We start from the raw sequence: 19,280 nt of genomic DNA, 5'->3' as shown, positions 1-19,280 counted from the left end.
TTACACTCTGCAAGGCCTGTGGAAGTGAGTGACATCATAGCACTGTAGTTCTGAGGGTTCTAGATGGATGCAACAATCTCCTGTTGCTTCTATGAAGGCCATAATAGACGACATCACCAAACAGCTCCATAGTCACATACACAGCAAAGGAGAGATGTTGTTTACACCTAGTGATGTCAGTGGTATTGAGTGACATCACAGCACAGTGCTAAGGCTCCTGGGCCTGGACACAGCAGCGGCTGCAATATCTCAACGGAGAATATGTTTATATATATGTGTGTGTGTGCGCGTATATATATATATATATATATATATATATATATATATATATATATTTCTCCGCCGAAATCACTTTTAAACCCATTTCCACCTTTTTTTCCCTTCTCTTCCTCTTACTTTTTTTTCACGTTTTTTTACGTTTTTCTCCTTTTCGCCTCTTTTCTGGGCGTATTATTCTTCTTTTTCTTCTTTTTTTTCGTCTCCCCATCAGTGCAGCAATGCTTATTCAATACCGCCAGCAGATGGAGACACTGGGGGATAATTTTCTAAGGATTTATACTGATTTTTCCTGTCTGAATTTGTCGCACAGAAAGTTGCAGGCCAAATATGTGTGACATTTCTGCGACTTTAGCTTCTAGAGCATTTTTACAACATTATACATAGGTGCTGAATACATAAAAAGCGACTGTTCAGCGACAGACAAGTCGCATCGGCTGAAAGTAGGCCAGAATGTCAGTCCATGTTGGAGCAGGTTTAGATACAGTCTAAAGCATAGATCTCAAAGTCTGTGCACAGAATTTAGCAAGGGCCTCGCACCTTCTGATGCATCAGGTAGGTGCACTATAGCATAGCCTAACCCTCTGTACTTTGGTCTATATTGATGCGGGACATAGACAGCCAGCTGATGACCAATCCATTAGTGCAATGGATGGCTGGAAGCATTTGTCTTTGCCTTTGCAATACCACAGAAGCAATGCATGGTCAATGTACAGCAATGACACACCTGTGTGAACAGCCAGGAGACCCCCCCATGTTATGTTACATAGTTACATAGTTAGTACGGTCGAAAAAAGACATATGTCCATCAAGTTCAACCAGGGAATTAAGGGGTAGGGGTGTGGCGCGATATTGGGGAAGGGATGAGATTTTATATTTCTTCATAAGCATTAATCTTATTTTGTCAATTAGGAACATTCAGCACCCACCCGCTATCAAGGCAGCTGCCTATCATGTCATGCCCTACCTGCACAGGTGTGCTGGCTACTCAAATGATCCAATTAAGGAGGCCATTTAGTCAGCAGCAGCAGAAGTCCTGTGCCTGGACGCTCCAACAGCGGCCAGACACAAGCAGAAGCAGCAGAAGCAGCAGCAGCACCACCTTTTGTTTTTTGGCTGCAGCAGCAGCAGCAGCAGCAGCAAGGCCCACAGGGCTGGCTAGCTGGCTAGCCAGCAAGCAGGTAGCAATGAAAGTAGGAATCTTTCTTTTTAACCCTGTAAGGGGGTGGTGCACTGTACCCGAAGATACTGCCATATCGGGTCAATGCATAGGGCGACGGAAGCAAGCTTCGAAATCGGCCCCCGTTCTCAAAAATCCATTTAATATATGGTCCCCAGATAGGGGACGTATCAGATATTAAACTGATAAGAACAGATACTACACTTGATCTTAGCCAAAAGGCCGAGAAGCGATAACCGTGAAAGGGGCGGGCCCAACAAGGTCCCCTTCATGGGCACTATCACTGCTTGCTGTCAGGGAGGCTGCCAGACAATTTTCCATGCACACTCTGGGCTGGGGGGCAGTCAACCACCAGTACACACAGCAGAACCTAAACCCATACCATTATTGCTAAGCAGCAAGACAGGGGCCCATTGCACTCCCACGGGGCCTTTTTAAATGCAATCCATAACCCGGATTTGCCAGGAACCCTTCTTACTCCTCCTACTTGCATGTGACACTGGGCTTAGGATCTGCATAGGAAACACACACACAAGCACACACCTACCTTTGTTGCCTGCAGATGCCTCCTTGGCTGTCCCCAAACGGTATCAAACCAACACCCACGGGAAGCTGTAAGCATAGAGGACATGCCTGCACCCCATTGGACTTACCTGTGTGGGTTAAATCCGGGTTATTTGACAACCTATGGCGGTGATGGTTCTGCTCAGGCAGAGCAGTGCTGATGCTCCTCATAAAGCTGTCGCTGCTGTGAAGGTTCTAGGTGACATCACAATCCCTATGGTTACATACACGACAAAGCTGGGTTGTTGTTGTTTACACTCTGCAAGGCCTGTGGAAGTGAGTGACATCATAGCACTGTAGTTCTGAGGGTTCTAGATGGATGCAACAATCTCCTGTTGCTTCTATGAAGGCCATAATAGACGACATCACCAAACAGCTCCATAGTCACATACACAGCAAAGGAGAGATGTTGTTTACACCTAGTGATGTCAGTGGTATTGAGTGACATCACAGCACAGTGCTAAGGCTCCTGGGCCTGGACACAGCAGCGGCTGCAATATCTCAACGGAGAATACGTTTATATATATGTGTGTGTGTGCGCGTATATATATATATATATATATATATATATATATATATATATATATATATATATATATATATATTTCTCCGCCGAAATCACTTTTAAACCCATTTCCACCTTTTTTTCCCTTCTCTTCCTCTTACTTTTTTTTCACGTTTTTTTACGTTTTTCTCCTTTTCGCCTCTTTTCTGGGCGTATTATTCTTCTTTTTCTTCTTTTTTTTCGTCTAATGCATACCCCATCAGTGCAGCAATGCTTATTCAATACCGCCAGCAGATGGAGACACTGGGGGATAATTTTCTAAGGATTTATACTGATTTTTCCTGTCTGAATTTGTCGCACAGAAAGTTGCAGGCCAAATATGTGTGACATTTCTGCGACTTTAGCTTCTAGAGCATTTTTACAACATTATACATAGGTGCTGAATACATAAAAAGCGACTGTTCAGCGACAGACAAGTCGCATCGGCTGAAAGTAGGCCAGAATGTCAGTCCATGTTGGAGCAGGTTTAGATACAGTCTAAAGCATAGATCTCAAAGTCTGTGCACAGAATTTAGCAAGGGCCTCGCACCTTCTGATGCATCAGGTAGGTGCACTATAGCATAGCCTAACCCTCTGTACTTTGGTCTATATTGATGCGGGACATAGACAGCCAGCTGATGACCAATCCATTAGTGCAATGGATGGCTGGAAGCATTTGTCTTTGCCTTTGCAATACCACAGAAGCAATGCATGGTCAATGTACAGCAATGACACACCTGTGTGAACAGCCAGGAGACCCCCCCATGTTATGTTACATAGTTACATAGTTAGTACAGTCGAAAAAAGACATATGTCCATCAAGTTCAACCAGGGAATTAAGGGGTAGGGGTGTGGCGCGATATTGGGGAAGGGATGAGATTTTATATTTCTTCATAAGCATTAATCTTATTTTGTCAATTAGGAACATTCAGCACCCACCCGCTATCAAGGCAGCTGCCTATCATGTCATGCCCTACCTGCACAGGTGTGCTGGCTACTCAAATGATCCAATTAAGGAGGCCATTTAGTCAGCAGCAGCAGAAGTCCTGTGCCTGGACGCTCCAACAGCGGCCAGACACAAGCAGAAGCAGCAGAAGCAGCAGCAGCACCACCTTTTGTTTTTTGGCTGCAGCAGCAGCAGCAGCAGCAGCAAGGCCCACAGGGCTGGCTAGCTGGCTAGCCAGCAAGCAGGTAGCAATGAAAGTAGGAATCTTTCTTTTTAACCCTGTAAGGGGGTGGTGCACTGTACCCGAAGATACTGCCATATCGGGTCAATGCATAGGGCGACGGAAGCAAGCTTCGAAATCGGCCCCCGTTCTCAAAAATCCATTTAATATATGGTCCCCAGATAGGGGACGTATCAGATATTAAACTGATAAGAACAGATACTACACTTGATCTTAGCCAAAAGGCCGAGAAGCGATAACCGTGAAAGGGGCGGGCCCAACAAGGTCCCCTTCATGGGCACTATCACTGCTTGCTGTCAGGGAGGCTGCCAGACAATTTTCCATGCACACTCTGGGCTGGGGGGCAGTCAACCACCAGTACACACAGCAGAACCTAAACCCATACCATTATTGCTAAGCAGCAAGACAGGGGCCCATTGCACTCCCACGGGGCCTTTTTAAATGCAATCCATAACCCGGATTTGCCAGGAACCCTTCTTACTCCTCCTACTTGCATGTGACACTGGGCTTAGGATCTGCATAGGAAACACACACACAAGCACACACCTACCTTTGTTGCCTGCAGATGCCTCCTTGGCTGTCCCCAAACGGTATCAAACCAACACCCACGGGAAGCTGTAAGCATAGAGGACATGCCTGCACCCCATTGGACTTACCTGTGTGGGTTAAATCCGGGTTATTTGACAACCTATGGCGGTGATGGTTCTGCTCAGGCAGAGCAGTGCTGATGCTCCTCATAAAGCTGTCGCTGCTGTGAAGGTTCTAGGTGACATCACAATCCCTATGGTTACATACACGACAAAGCTGGGTTGTTGTTGTTTACACTCTGCAAGGCCTGTGGAAGTGAGTGACATCATAGCACTGTAGTTCTGAGGGTTCTAGATGGATGCAACAATCTCCTGTTGCTTCTATGAAGGCCATAATAGACGACATCACCAAACAGCTCCATAGTCACATACACAGCAAAGGAGAGATGTTGTTTACACCTAGTGATGTCAGTGGTATTGAGTGACATCACAGCACAGTGCTAAGGCTCCTGGGCCTGGACACAGCAGCGGCTGCAATATCTCAACGGAGAATACGTTTATATATATGTGTGTGTGTGCGCGTATATATATATATATATATATATATATATATATATATATATATATATATATATATATATTTCTCCGCCGAAATCACTTTTAAACCCATTTCCACCTTTTTTTCCCTTCTCTTCCTCTTACTTTTTTTTCACGTTTTTTTACGTTTTTCTCCTTTTCGCCTCTTTTCTGGGCGTATTATTCTTCTTTTTCTTCTTTTTTTTCGTCTAATGCATACCCCATCAGTGCAGCAATGCTTATTCAATACCGCCAGCAGATGGAGACACTGGGGGATAATTTTCTAAGGATTTATACTGATTTTTCCTGTCTGAATTTGTCGCACAGAAAGTTGCAGGCCAAATATGTGTGACATTTCTGCGACTTTAGCTTCTAGAGCATTTTTACAACATTATACATAGGTGCTGAATACATAAAAAGCGACTGTTCAGCGACAGACAAGTCGCATCGGCTGAAAGTAGGCCAGAATGTCAGTCCATGTTGGAGCAGGTTTAGATACAGTCTAAAGCATAGATCTCAAAGTCTGTGCACAGAATTTAGCAAGGGCCTCGCACCTTCTGATGCATCAGGTAGGTGCACTATAGCATAGCCTAACCCTCTGTACTTTGGTCTATATTGATGCGGGACATAGACAGCCAGCTGATGACCAATCCATTAGTGCAATGGATGGCTGGAAGCATTTGTCTTTGCCTTTGCAATACCACAGAAGCAATGCATGGTCAATGTACAGCAATGACACACCTGTGTGAACAGCCAGGAGACCCCCCCATGTTATGTTACATAGTTACATAGTTAGTACGGTCGAAAAAAGACATATGTCCATCAAGTTCAACCAGGGAATTAAGGGGTAGGGGTGTGGCGCGATATTGGGGAAGGGATGAGATTTTATATTTCTTCATAAGCATTAATCTTATTTTGTCAATTAGGAACATTCAGCACCCACCCGCTATCAAGGCAGCTGCCTATCATGTCATGCCCTACCTGCACAGGTGTGCTGGCTACTCAAATGATCCAATTAAGGAGGCCATTTAGTCAGCAGCAGCAGAAGTCCTGTGCCTGGACGCTCCAACAGCGGCCAGACACAAGCAGAAGCAGCAGAAGCAGCAGCAGCACCACCTTTTGTTTTTTGGCTGCAGCAGCAGCAGCAGCAGCAGCAAGGCCCACAGGGCTGGCTAGCTGGCTAGCCAGCAAGCAGGTAGCAATGAAAGTAGGAATCTTTCTTTTTAACCCTGTAAGGGGGTGGTGCACTGTACCCGAAGATACTGCCATATCGGGTCAATGCATAGGGCGACGGAAGCAAGCTTTGAAATCGGCCCCCGTTCTCAAAAATCCATTTAATATATGGTCCCCAGATAGGGGACGTATCAGATATTAAACTGATAAGAACAGATACTACACTTGATCTTAGCCAAAAGGCCGAGAAGCGATAACCGTGAAAGGGGCGGGCCCAACAAGGTCCCCTTCATGGGCACTATCACTGCTTGCTGTCAGGGAGGCTGCCAGACAATTTTCCATGCACACTCTGGGCTGGGGGGCAGTCAACCACCAGTACACACAGCAGAACCTAAACCCATACCATTATTGCTAAGCAGCAAGACAGGGGCCCATTGCACTCCCACGGGGCCTTTTTAAATGCAATCCATAACCCGGATTTGCCAGGAACCCTTCTTACTCCTCCTACTTGCATGTGACACTGGGCTTAGGATCTGCATAGGAAACACACACACAAGCACACACCTACCTTTGTTGCCTGCAGATGCCTCCTTGGCTGTCCCCAAACGGTATCAAACCAACACCCACGGGAAGCTGTAAGCATAGAGGACATGCCTGCACCCCATTGGACTTACCTGTGTGGGTTAAATCCGGGTTATTTGACAACCTATGGCGGTGATGGTTCTGCTCAGGCAGAGCAGTGCTGATGCTCCTCATAAAGCTGTCGCTGCTGTGAAGGTTCTAGGTGACATCACAATCCCTATGGTTACATACACGACAAAGCTGGGTTGTTGTTGTTTACACTCTGCAAGGCCTGTGGAAGTGAGTGACATCATAGCACTGTAGTTCTGAGGGTTCTAGATGGATGCAACAATCTCCTGTTGCTTCTATGAAGGCCATAATAGACGACATCACCAAACAGCTCCATAGTCACATACACAGCAAAGGAGAGATGTTGTTTACACCTAGTGATGTCAGTGGTATTGAGTGACATCACAGCACAGTGCTAAGGCTCCTGGGCCTGGACACAGCAGCGGCTGCAATATCTCAACGGAGAATACGTTTATATATATGTGTGTGTGTGCGCGTATATATATATATATATATATATATATATATATATATATATATATTTCTCCGCCGAAATCACTTTTAAACCCATTTCCACCTTTTTTTCCCTTCTCTTCCTCTTACTTTTTTTTCACGTTTTTTTACGTTTTTCTCCTTTTCGCCTCTTTTCTGGGCGTATTATTCTTCTTTTTCTTCTTTTTTTTCGTCTAATGCATACCCCATCAGTGCAGCAATGCTTATTCAATACCGCCAGCAGATGGAGACACTGGGGGATAATTTTCTAAGGATTTATACTGATTTTTCCTGTCTCAATTTGTCGCACAGAAAGTTGCAGGCCAAATATGTGTGACATTTCTGCGACTTTAGCTTCTAGAGCATTTTTACAACATTATACATAGGTGCTGAATACATAAAAAGCGACTGTTCAGCGACAGACAAGTCGCATCGGCTGAAAGTAGGCCAGAATGTCAGTCCATGTTGGAGCAGGTTTAGATACAGTCTAAAGCATAGATCTCAAAGTCTGTGCACAGAATTTAGCAAGGGCCTCGCACCTTCTGATGCATCAGGTAGGTGCACTATAGCATAGCCTAACCCTCTGTACTTTGGTCTATATTGATGCGGGACATAGACAGCCAGCTGATGACCAATCCATTAGTGCAATGGATGGCTGGAAGCATTTGTCTTTGCCTTTGCAATACCACAGAAGCAATGCATGGTCAATGTACAGCAATGACACACCTGTGTGAACAGCCAGGAGACCCCCCCATGTTATGTTACATAGTTACATAGTTAGTACGGTCGAAAAAAGACATATGTCCATCAAGTTCAACCAGGGAATTAAGGGGTAGGGGTGTGGCGCGATATTGGGGAAGGGATGAGATTTTATATTTCTTCATAAGCATTAATCTTATTTTGTCAATTAGGAACATTCAGCACCCACCCGCTATCAAGGCAGCTGCCTATCATGTCATGCCCTACCTGCACAGGTGTGCTGGCTACTCAAATGATCCAATTAAGGAGGCCATTTAGTCAGCAGCAGCAGAAGTCCTGTGCCTGGACGCTCCAACAGCGGCCAGACACAAGCAGAAGCAGCAGAAGCAGCAGCAGCACCACCTTTTGTTTTTTGGCTGCAGCAGCAGCAGCAGCAGCAGCAAGGCCCACAGGGCTGGCTAGCTGGCTAGCCAGCAAGCAGGTAGCAATGAAAGTAGGAATCTTTCTTTTTAACCCTGTAAGGGGGTGGTGCACTGTACCCGAAGATACTGCCATATCGGGTCAATGCATAGGGCGACGGAAGCAAGCTTCGAAATCGGCCCCCGTTCTCAAAAATCCATTTAATATATGGTCCCCAGATAGGGGACGTATCAGATATTAAACTGATAAGAACAGATACTACACTTGATCTTAGCCAAAAGGCCGAGAAGCGATAACCGTGAAAGGGGCGGGCCCAACAAGGTCCCCTTCATGGGCACTATCACTGCTTGCTGTCAGGGAGGCTGCCAGACAATTTTCCATGCACACTCTGGGCTGGGGGGCAGTCAACCACCAGTACACACAGCAGAACCTAAACCCATACCATTATTGCTAAGCAGCAAGACAGGGGCCCATTGCACTCCCACGGGGCCTTTTTAAATGCAATCCATAACCCGGATTTGCCAGGAACCCTTCTTACTCCTCCTACTTGCATGTGACACTGGGCTTAGGATCTGCATAGGAAACACACACACAAGCACACACCTACCTTTGTTGCCTGCAGATGCCTCCTTGGCTGTCCCCAAACGGTATCAAACCAACACCCACGGGAAGCTGTAAGCATAGAGGACATGCCTGCACCCCATTGGACTTACCTGTGTGGGTTAAATCCGGGTTATTTGACAACCTATGGCGGTGATGGTTCTGCTCAGGCAGAGCAGTGCTGATGCTCCTCATAATGCTGTCGCTGCTGTGAAGGTTCTAGGTGACATCACAATCCCTATGGTTACATACACGACAAAGCTGGGTTGTTGTTGTTTACACTCTGCAAGGCCTGTGGAAGTGAGTGACATCATAGCACTGTAGTTCTGAGGGTTCTAGATGGATGCAACAATCTCCTGTTGCTTCTATGAAGGCCATAATAGACGACATCACCAAACAGCTCCATAGTCACATACACAGCAAAGGAGAGATGTTGTTTACACCTAGTGATGTCAGTGGTATTGAGTGACATCACAGCACAGTGCTAAGGCTCCTGGGCCTGGACACAGCAGCGGCTGCAATATCTCAACGGAGAATACGTTTATATATATGTGTGTGTGTGCGCGTATATATATATATATATATATATATATATATATATATATATATATATTTCTCCGCCGAAATCACTTTTAAACCCATTTCCACCTTTTTTTCCCTTCTCTTCCTCTTACTTTTTTTTCACGTTTTTTTACGTTTTTCTCCTTTTCGCCTCTTTTCTGGGCGTATTATTCTTCTTTTTCTTCTTTTTTTTCGTCTAATGCATACCCCATCAGTGCAGCAATGCTTATTCAATACCGCCAGCAGATGGAGACACTGGGGGATAATTTTCTAAGGATTTATACTGATTTTTCCTGTCTGAATTTGTCGCACAGAAAGTTGCAGGCCAAATATGTGTGACATTTCTGCGACTTTAGCTTCTAGAGCATTTTTACAACATTATACATAGGTGCTGAATACATAAAAAGCGACTGTTCAGCGACAGACAAGTCGCATCGGCTGAAAGTAGGCCAGAATGTCAGTCCATGTTGGAGCAGGTTTAGATACAGTCTAAAGCATAGATCTCAAAGTCTGTGCACAGAATTTAGCAAGGGCCTCGCACCTTCTGATGCATCAGGTAGGTGCACTATAGCATAGCCTAACCCTCTGTACTTTGGTCTATATTGATGCGGGACATAGACAGCCAGCTGATGACCAATCCATTAGTGCAATGGATGGCTGGAAGCATTTGTCTTTGCCTTTGCAATACCACAGAAGCAATGCATGGTCAATGTACAGCAATGACACACCTGTGTGAACAGCCAGGAGACCCCCCCATGTTATGTTACATAGTTACATAGTTAGTACGGTCGAAAAAAGACATATGTCCATCAAGTTCAACCAGGGAATTAAGGGGTAGGGGTGTGGCGCGATATTGGGGAAGGGATGAGATTTTATATTTCTTCATAAGCATTAATCTTATTTTGTCAATTAGGAACATTCAGCACCCACCCGCTATCAAGGCAGCTGCCTATCATGTCATGCCCTACCTGCACAGGTGTGCTGGCTACTCAAATGATCCAATTAAGGAGGCCATTTAGTCAGCAGCAGCAGAAGTCCTGTGCCTGGACGCTCCAACAGCGGCCAGACACAAGCAGAAGCAGCAGAAGCAGCAGCAGCACCACCTTTTGTTTTTTGGCTGCAGCAGCAGCAGCAGCAGCAGCAAGGCCCACAGGGCTGGCTAGCTGGCTAGCCAGCAAGCAGGTAGCAATGAAAGTAGGAATCTTTCTTTTTAACCCTGTAAGGGGGTGGTGCACTGTACCCGAAGATACTGCCATATCGGGTCAATGCATAGGGCGACGGAAGCAAGCTTCGAAATCGGCCCCCGTTCTCAAAAATCCATTTAATATATGGTCCCCAGATAGGGGACGTATCAGATATTAAACTGATAAGAACAGATACTACACTTGATCTTAGCCAAAAGGCCGAGAAGCGATAACCGTGAAAGGGGCGGGCCCAACAAGGTCCCCTTCATGGGCACTATCACTGCTTGCTGTCAGGGAGGCTGCCAGACAATTTTCCATGCACACTCTGGGCTGGGGGGCAGTCAACCACCAGTACACACAGCAGAACCTAAACCCATACCATTATTGCTAAGCAGCAAGACAGGGGCCCATTGCACTCCCACGGGGCCTTTTTAAATGCAATCCATAACCCGGATTTGCCAGGAACCCTTCTTACTCCTCCTACTTGCATGTGACACTGGGCTTAGGATCTGCATAGGAAACACACACACAAGCACACACCTACCTTTGTTGCCTGCAGATGCCTCCTTGGCTGTCCCCAAACGGTATCAAACCAACACCCACGGGAAGCTGTAAGCATAGAGGACATGCCTGCACCCCATTGGACTTACCTGTGTGGGTTAAATCCGGGTTATTTGACAACCTATGGCGGTGATGGTTCTGCTCAGGCAGAGCAGTGCTGATGCTCCTCATAAAGCTGTCGCTGCTGTGAAGGTTCTAGGTGACATCACAATCCCTATGGTTACATACACGACAAAGCTGGGTTGTTGTTGTTTACACTCTGCAAGGCCTGTGGAAGTGAGTGACATCATAGCACTGTAGTTCTGAGGGTTCTAGATGGATGCAACAATCTCCTGTTGCTTCTATGAAGGCCATAATAGACGACATCACCAAACAGCTCCATAGTCACATACACAGCAAAGGAGAGATGTTGTTTACACCTAGTGATGTCAGTGGTATTGAGTGACATCACAGCACAGTGCTAAGGCTCCTGGGCCTGGACACAGCAGCGGCTGCAATATCTCAACGGAGAATACGTTTATATATATGTGTGTGTGTGCGCGTATATATATATATATATATATATATATATATATATATATATATATATATATATATATATTTCTCCGCCGAAATCACTTTTAAACCCATTTCCACCTTTTTTTCCCTTCTCTTCCTCTTACTTTTTTTTCACGTTTTTTTACGTTTTTCTCCTTTTCGCCTCTTTTCTGGGCGTATTATTCTTCTTTTTCTTCTTTTTTTTCGTCTAATGCATACCCCATCAGTGCAGCAATGCTTATTCAATACCGCCAGCAGATGGAGACACTGGGGGATAATTTTCTAAGGATTTATACTGATTTTTCCTGTCTGAATTTGTCGCACAGAAAGTTGCAGGCCAAATATGTGTGACATTTCTGCGACTTTAGCTTCTAGAGCATTTTTACAACATTATACATAGGTGCTGAATACATAAAAAGCGACTGTTCAGCGACAGACAAGTCGCATCGGCTGAAAGTAGGCCAGAATGTCAGTCCATGTTGGAGCAGGTTTAGATACAGTCTAAAGCATAGATCTCAAAGTCTGTGCACAGAATTTAGCAAGGGCCTCGCACCTTCTGATGCATCAGGTAGGTGCACTATAGCATAGCCTAACCCTCTGTACTTTGGTCTATATTGATGCGGGACATAGACAGCCAGCTGATGACCAATCCATTAGTGCAATGGATGGCTGGAAGCATTTGTCTTTGCCTTTGCAATACCACAGAAGCAATGCATGGTCAATGTACAGCAATGACACACCTGTGTGAACAGCCAGGAGACCCCCCCATGTTATGTTACATAGTTACATAGTTAGTACGGTCGAAAAAAGACATATGTCCATCAAGTTCAACCAGGGAATTAAGGGGTAGGGGTGTGGCGCGATATTGGGGAAGGGATGAGATTTTATATTTCTTCATAAGCATTAATCTTATTTTGTCAATTAGGAACATTCAGCACCCACCCGCTATCAAGGCAGCTGCCTATCATGTCATGCCCTACCTGCACAGGTGTGCTGGCTACTCAAATGATCCAATTAAGGAGGCCATTTAGTCAGCAGCAGCAGAAGTCCTGTGCCTGGACGCTCCAACAGCGGCCAGACACAAGCAGAAGCAGCAGAAGCAGCAGCAGCACCACCTTTTGTTTTTTGGCTGCAGCAGCAGCAGCAGCAGCAGCAAGGCCCACAGGGCTGGCTAGCTGGCTAGCCAGCAAGCAGGTAGCAATGAAAGTAGGAATCTTTCTTTTTAACCCTGTAAGGGGGTGGTGCACTGTACCCGAAGATACTGCCATATCGGGTCAATGCATAGGGCGACGGAAGCAAGCTTCGAAATCGGCCCCCGTTCTCAAAAATCCATTTAATATATGGTCCCCAGATAGGGGACGTATCAGATATTAAACTGATAAGAACAGATACTACACTTGATCTTAGCCAAAAGGCCGAGAAGCGATAACCGTGAAAGGGGCGGGCCCAACAAGGTCCCCTTCATGGGCACTATCACTGCTTGCTGTCAGGGAGGCTGCCAGACAATTTTCCATGCACACTCTGGGCTGGGGGGCAGTCAACCACCAGTACACACAGCAGAACCTAAACCCATACCATTATTGCTAAGCAGCAAGACAGGGGCCCATTGCACTCCCACGGGGCCTTTTTAAATGCAATCCATAACCCGGATTTGCCAGGAACCCTTCTTACTCCTCCTACTTGCATGTGACACTGGGCTTAGGATCTGCATAGGAAACACACACACAAGCACACACCTACCTTTGTTGCCTGCAGATGCCTCCTTGGCTGTCCCCAAACGGTATCAAACCAACACCCACGGGAAGCTGTAAGCATAGAGGACATGCCTGCACCCCATTGGACTTACCTGTGTGGGTTAAATCCGGGTTATTTGACAACCTATGGCGGTGATGGTTCTGCTCAGGCAGAGCAGTGCTGATGCTCCTCATAAAGCTGTCGCTGCTGTGAAGGTTCTAGGTGACATCACAATCCCTATGGTTACATACACGACAAAGCTGGGTTGTTGTTGTTTACACTCTGCAAGGCCTGTGGAAGTGAGTGACATCATAGCACTGTAGTTCTGAGGGTTCTAGATGGATGCAACAATCTCCTGTTGCTTCTATGAAGGCCATAATAGACGACATCACCAAACAGCTCCATAGTCACATACACAGCAAAGGAGAGATGTTGTTTACACCTAGTGATGTCAGTGGTATTGAGTGACATCACAGCACAGTGCTAAGGCTCCTGGGCCTGGACACAGCAGCGGCTGCAATATCTCAACGGAGAATACGTTTATATATATGTGTGTGTGTGCGCGTATATATATATATATATATATATATATATATATATATATATATATATATATATATATTTCTCCGCCGAAATCACTTTTAAACCCATTTCCACCTTTTTTTCCCTTCTCTTCCTCTTACTTTTTTTTCACGTTTTTTTACGTTTTTCTCCTTTTCGCCTCTTTTCTGGGCGTATTATTCTTCTTTTTCTTCTTTTTTTTCGTCTAATGCATACCCCATCAGTGCAGCAATGCTTATTCAATACCGCCAGCAGATGGAGACACTGGGGGATAATTTTCTAAGGATTTATACTGATTTTTCCTGTCTGAATTTGTCGCACAGAAAGTTGCAGGCCAAATATGTGTGACATTTCTGCGACTTTAGCTTCTAGAGCATTTTTACAACATTATACATAGGTGCTGAATACATAAAAAGCGACTGTTCAGCGACAGACAAGTCGCATCGGCTGAAAGTAGGCCAGAATGTCAGTCCATGTTGGAGCAGGTTTAGATACAGTCTAAAGCATAGATCTCAAAGTCTGTGCACAGAATTTAGCAAGGGCCTCGCACCTTCTGATGCATCAGGTAGGTGCACTATAGCATAGCCTAACCCTCTGTACTTTGGTCTATATTGATGCGGGACATAGACAGCCAGCTGATGACCAATCCATTAGTGCAATGGATGGCTGGAAGCATTTGTCTTTGCCTTTGCAATACCACAGAAGCAATGCATGGTCAATGTACAGCAATGACACACCTGTGTGAACAGCCAGGAGACCCCCCCATGTTATGTTACATAGTTACATAGTTAGTACGGTCGAAAAAAGACATATGTCCATCAAGTTCAACCAGGGAATTAAGGGGTAGGGGTGTGGCGCGATATTGGGGAAGGGATGAGATTTTATATTTCTTCATAAGCATTAATCTTATTTTGTCAATTAGGAACATTCAGCACCCACCCGCTATCAAGGCAGCTGCCTATCATGTCATGCCCTACCTGCACAGGTGTGCTGGCTACTCAAATGATCCAATTAAGGAGGCCATTTAGTCAGCAGCAGCAGAAGTCCTGTGCCTGGACGCTCCAACAGCGGCCAGACACAAGCAGAAGCAGCAGAAGCAGCAGCAGCACCACCTTTTGTTTTTTGGCTGCAGCAGCAGCAGCAGCAGCAGCAAGGCCCACAGGGCTGGCTAGCTGGCTAGCCAGCAAGCAGGTAGCAATGAAAGTAGGAATCTTTCTTTTTAACCCTGTAAGGGGGTGGTGCACTGTACCCGAAGATACTGCCATATCGGGTCAATGCATAGGGCGACGGAAGCAAGCTTCGAAATCGGCCCCCGTTCTCAAAAATCCATTTAATATATGGTCCCCAGATAGGGGACGTATCAGATATTAAACTGATAAGAACAGATACTACACTTGATCTTAGCCAAAAGGCCGAGAAGCGATAACCGTGAAAGGGGCGGGCCCAACAAGGTCCCCTTCATGGGCACTATCACTGCTTGCTGTCAGGGAGGCTGCCAGACAATTTTCCATGCACACTCTGGGCTGGGGGGCAGTCAACCACCAGTACACACAGCAGAACCTAAACCCATACCATTATTGCTAAGCAGCAAGACAGGGGCCCATTGCACTCCCACGGGGCCTTTTTAAATGCAATCCATAACCCGGATTTGCCAGGAACCCTTCTTACTCCTCCTACTTGCATGTGACACTGGGCTTAGGATCTGCATAGGAAACACACACACAAGCACACACCTACCTTTGTTGCCTGCAGATGCCTCCTTGGCTGTCCCCAAACGGTATCAAACCAACACCCACGGGAAGCTGTAAGCATAGAGGACATGCCTGCACCCCATTGGACTTACCTGTGTGGGTTAAATCCGGGTTATTTGACAACCTATGGCGGTGATGGTTCTGCTCAGGCAGAGCAGTGCTGATGCTCCTCATAAAGCTGTCGCTGCTGTGAAGGTTCTAGGTGACATCACAATCCCTATGGTTACATACACGACAAAGCTGGGTTGTTGTTGTTTACACTCTGCAAGGCCTGTGGAAGTGAGTGACATCATAGCACTGTAGTTCTGAGGGTTCTAGATGGATGCAACAATCTCCTGTTGCTTCTATGAAGGCCATAATAGACGACATCACCAAACAGCTCCATAGTCACATACACAGCAAAGGAGAGATGTTGTTTACACCTAGTGATGTCAGTGGTATTGAGTGACATCACAGCACAGTGCTAAGGCTCCTGGGCCTGGACACAGCAGCGGCTGCAATATCTCAACGGAGAATACGTTTATATATATGTGTGTGTGTGCGCGTATATATATATATATATATATATATATATATATATATATATATATTTCTCCGCCGAAATCACTTTTAAACCCATTTCCACCTTTTTTTCCCTTCTCTTCCTCTTACTTTTTTTTCACGTTTTTTTACGTTTTTCTCCTTTTCGCCTCTTTTCTGGGCGTATTATTCTTCTTTTTCTTCTTTTTTTTCGTCTAATGCATACCCCATCAGTGCAGCAATGCTTATTCAATACCGCCAGCAGATGGAGACACTGGGGGATAATTTTCTAAGGATTTATACTGATTTTTCCTGTCTGAATTTGTCGCACAGAAAGTTGCAGGCCAAATATGTGTGACATTTCTGCGACTTTAGCTTCTAGAGCATTTTTACAACATTATACATAGGTGCTGAATACATAAAAAGCGACTGTTCAGCGACAGACAAGTCGCATCGGCTGAAAGTAGGCCAGAATGTCAGTCCATGTTGGAGCAGGTTTAGATACAGTCTAAAGCATAGATCTCAAAGTCTGTGCACAGAATTTAGCAAGGGCCTCGCACCTTCTGATGCATCAGGTAGGTGCACTATAGCATAGCCTAACCCTCTGTACTTTGGTCTATATTGATGCGGGACATAGACAGCCAGCTGATGACCAATCCATTAGTGCAATGGATGGCTGGAAGCATTTGTCTTTGCCTTTGCAATACCACAGAAGCAATGCATGGTCAATGTACAACAATGACACACCTGTGTGAACAGCCAGGAGACCCCCCCATGTTATGTTACATAGTTACATAGTTAGTACGGTCGAAAAAAGACATATGTCCATCAAGTTCAACCAGGGAATTAAGGGGTAGGGGTGTGGCGCGATATTGGGGAAGGGATGAGATTTTATATTTCTTCATAAGCATTAATCTTATTTTGTCAATTAGGAACATTCAGCACCCACCCGCTATCAAGGCAGCTGCCTATCATGTCATGCCCTACCTGCACAGGTGTGCTGGCTACTCAAATGATCCAATTAAGGAGGCCATTTAGTCAGCAGCAGCAGAAGTCCTGTGCCTGGACGCTCCAACAGCGGCCAGACACAAGCAGAAGCAGCAGAAGCAGCAGCAGCACCACCTTTTGTTTTTTGGCTGCAGCAGCAGCAGCAGCAGCAGCAAGGCCCACAGGGCTGGCTAGCTGGCTAGCCAGCAAGCAGGTAGCAATGAAAGTAGGAATCTTTCTTTTTAACCCTGTAAGGGGGTGGTGCACTGTACCCGAAGATACTGCCATATCGGGTCAATGCATAGGGCGACGGAAGCAAGCTTCGAAATCGGCCCCCGTTCTCAAAAATCCATTTAATATATGGTCCCCAGATAGGGGACGTATCAGATATTAAACTGATAAGAACAGATACTACACTTGATCTTAGCCAAAAGGCCGAGAAGCGATAACCGTGAAAGGGGCGGGCCCAACAAGGTCCCCTTCATGGGCACTATCACTGCTTGCTGTCAGGGAGGCTGCCAGACAATTTTCCATGCACACTCTGGGCTGGGGGGCAGTCAACCACCAGTACACACAGCAGAACCTAAACCCATACCATTATTGCTAAGCAGCAAGACAGGGGCCCATTGCACTCCCACGGGGCCTTTTTAAATGCAATCCATAACCCGGATTTGCCAGGAACCCTTCTTACTCCTCCTACTTGCATGTGACACTGGGCTTAGGATCTGCATAGGAAACACACACACAAGCACACACCTACCTTTGTTGCCTGCAGATGCCTCCTTGGCTGTCCCCAAACGGTATCAAACCAACACCCACGGGAAGCTGTAAGCATAGAGGACATGCCTGCACCCCATTGGACTTACCTGTGTGGGTTAAATCCGGGTTATTTGACAACCTATGGCGGTGATGGTTCTGCTCAGGCAGAGCAGTGCTGATGCTCCTCATAAAGCTGTCGCTGCTGTGAAGGTTCTAGGTGACATCACAATCCCTATGGTTACATACACGACAAAGCTGGGTTGTTGTTGTTTACACTCTGCAAGGCCTGTGGAAGTGAGTGACATCATAGCACTGTAGTTCTGAGGGTTCTAGATGGATGCAACAATCTCCTGTTGCTTCTATGAAGGCCATAATAGACGACATCACCAAACAGCTCCATAGTCACATACACAGCAAAGGAGAGATGTTGTTTACACCTAGTGATGTCAGTGGTATTGAGTGACATCACAGCACAGTGCTAAGGCTCCTGGGCCTGGACACAGCAGCGGCTGCAATATCTCAACGGAGAATACGTTTATATATATGTGTGTGTGTGCGCGTATATATATATATATATATATATATATATATATATATATATATATTTCTCCGCCGAAATCACTTTTAAACCCATTTCCACCTTTTTTTCCCTTCTCTTCCTCTTACTTTTTTTTCACGTTTTTTTACGTTTTTCTCCTTTTCGCCTCTTTTCTGGGCGTATTATTCTTCTTTTTCTTCTTTTTTTTCATCTAATGCATACCCCATCAGTGCAGCAATGCTTATTCAATACCGCCAGCAGATGGAGACACTGGGGGATAATTTTCTAAGGATTTATACTGATTTTTCCTGTCTGAATTTGTCGCACAGAAAGTTGCAGGCCAAATATGTGTGACATTTCTGCGACTTTAGCTTCTAGAGCATTTTTACAACATTATACATAGGTGCTGAATACATAAAAAGCGACTGTTCAGCGACAGACAAGTCGCATCGGCTGAAAGTAGGCCAGAATGTCAGTCCATGTTGGAGCAGGTTTAGATACAGTCTAAAGCATAGATCTCAAAGTCTGTGCACAGAATTTAGCAAGGGCCTCGCACCTTCTGATGCATCAGGTAGGTGCACTATAGCATAGCCTAACCCTCTGTACTTTGGTCTATATTGATGCGGGACATAGACAGCCAGCTGATGACCAATCCATTAGTGCAATGGATGGCTGGAAGCATTTGTCTTTGCCTTTGCAATACCACAGAAGCAATGCATG

The 19,280-nt window shown here is 45.6% G+C and overlaps 8 non-coding genes across 8 annotated transcripts; all 8 read right to left on the bottom strand.

Annotated features, from left to right (window-relative positions):
* Nucleotides 1-1,499: 1,499 nt before the first annotated feature.
* On the bottom strand, nucleotides 1,500-1,690 carry LOC130316912 (U2 spliceosomal RNA). The gene has a single exon (XR_008864117.1). It is a non-coding gene; the product is annotated as a U2 spliceosomal RNA (small nuclear RNA).
* Nucleotides 1,691-3,797: 2,107 nt separating this feature from the next.
* On the bottom strand, nucleotides 3,798-3,988 carry LOC130316910 (U2 spliceosomal RNA). Its single transcript, XR_008864116.1, has one exon. It is a non-coding gene; the product is annotated as a U2 spliceosomal RNA (small nuclear RNA).
* Nucleotides 3,989-6,091: 2,103 nt separating this feature from the next.
* Nucleotides 6,092-6,282, bottom strand: LOC130316995 (U2 spliceosomal RNA). The gene has a single exon (XR_008864193.1). It is a non-coding gene; the product is annotated as a U2 spliceosomal RNA (small nuclear RNA).
* A 2,089-nt stretch (nucleotides 6,283-8,371) lies between these two features.
* On the bottom strand, nucleotides 8,372-8,562 carry LOC130316909 (U2 spliceosomal RNA). Its single transcript, XR_008864115.1, has one exon. It is a non-coding gene; the product is annotated as a U2 spliceosomal RNA (small nuclear RNA).
* A 2,091-nt stretch (nucleotides 8,563-10,653) lies between these two features.
* On the bottom strand, nucleotides 10,654-10,844 carry LOC130316908 (U2 spliceosomal RNA). Its single transcript, XR_008864114.1, has one exon. It is a non-coding gene; the product is annotated as a U2 spliceosomal RNA (small nuclear RNA).
* A 2,103-nt stretch (nucleotides 10,845-12,947) lies between these two features.
* Nucleotides 12,948-13,138, bottom strand: LOC130316906 (U2 spliceosomal RNA). Its single transcript, XR_008864112.1, has one exon. It is a non-coding gene; the product is annotated as a U2 spliceosomal RNA (small nuclear RNA).
* Nucleotides 13,139-15,239: 2,101 nt separating this feature from the next.
* On the bottom strand, nucleotides 15,240-15,430 carry LOC130316905 (U2 spliceosomal RNA). Its single transcript, XR_008864111.1, has one exon. It is a non-coding gene; the product is annotated as a U2 spliceosomal RNA (small nuclear RNA).
* Nucleotides 15,431-17,519: 2,089 nt separating this feature from the next.
* Nucleotides 17,520-17,710, bottom strand: LOC130316904 (U2 spliceosomal RNA). Its single transcript, XR_008864110.1, has one exon. It is a non-coding gene; the product is annotated as a U2 spliceosomal RNA (small nuclear RNA).
* Between the last annotated feature and the right edge of the window lie 1,570 nt (nucleotides 17,711-19,280).

The sequence above is a fragment of the Hyla sarda genome, unplaced genomic scaffold, assembly GCF_029499605.1.
Source record: "Hyla sarda isolate aHylSar1 unplaced genomic scaffold, aHylSar1.hap1 scaffold_197, whole genome shotgun sequence".
Classification (NCBI taxonomy): Eukaryota; Metazoa; Chordata; class Amphibia; order Anura; family Hylidae; genus Hyla; species Hyla sarda.
This window is presented reverse-complemented; position numbering and strand designations above follow the sequence as displayed.